The sequence below is a fragment of the Vulpes vulpes genome, chromosome 3 (genome assembly GCF_048418805.1).
Source record: "Vulpes vulpes isolate BD-2025 chromosome 3, VulVul3, whole genome shotgun sequence".
Lineage (NCBI taxonomy): Eukaryota > Metazoa > Chordata > Mammalia > Carnivora > Canidae > Vulpes > Vulpes vulpes.
This window is the reverse complement of record NC_132782.1, coordinates 131,389,460-131,390,198: the sequence shown is the minus strand read 5'-3', so window position 1 is coordinate 131,390,198 and position 739 is coordinate 131,389,460. Positions and strand designations below refer to the sequence as shown.

Sequence of the window (739 nt, the reverse complement as noted above, 5' to 3'; positions counted from 1 at the left end):
CAAGAAGAGCCACTGCTTCCTATCTAATGGGGACTGAACTTATTGTGAGTACTTGTGGCAAGATGGCCACTCACCCAAATAAACCATTTCTGAACCTGTTTGTGTTTTGGGCTGAGTCAGGAGATTTCCTCTTTCTTTTGGTTAAAGAGGATTTAAAAGTATAGAACCATCCAATATGAACCTCTCCTCCAATCCTCTCCAACTCCCTCATTCTATAGGTGAGGAAACTAAGGCCAGAATGTCAAGTGACTGGCTTAAGGCTATACACCTTGTGGGTAACAGAATTTTTAACTCTTCCAGGTTACTGCTAGTCTTTTAATTAGCATTATCAACTTGTTAATATCAAGGAACTACCAGTATTAGTAGAACTTGCATGTTAGAGTCCTTGTGTTGAATGCTACAGAGAGATTTATCAGGACAGAAATAACAGTTGTGCTCACTTTGGCAGCACATATACTAAAATTGAAACGATACAGAGAAGATTAGCATATCCCCTATGCAAAAATAACACACAAAATAGAAATAACAGTTATACTACTAATAAATTACTATATTATATAATAAATATAAAATGATAATATGCCAAATGCTATTCTAAATCTTCTAGATGCTATTACTCTTACTTTTTTTTGGTATTTCTTGCTTTGCCTTCTCTTGAATTGATGTTTTTTTCTTTTTCTAATTCTATTTCTCTTTAATTGATTGGAAAGTATGTGTGCTTGTGTTTATTATTTCAGAA

At 34.0% G+C, this 739-nt stretch overlaps 1 non-coding gene across 1 annotated transcript; it reads left to right on the top strand.

Annotated features, from left to right (window-relative positions):
- The first annotated feature begins 432 nt into the window (after positions 1-432).
- Positions 433-539, top strand: LOC112918489 (U6 spliceosomal RNA). The gene has a single exon (XR_003234704.1). It is a non-coding gene; the product is annotated as a U6 spliceosomal RNA (small nuclear RNA).
- Positions 540-739: the final 200 nt, after the last annotated feature.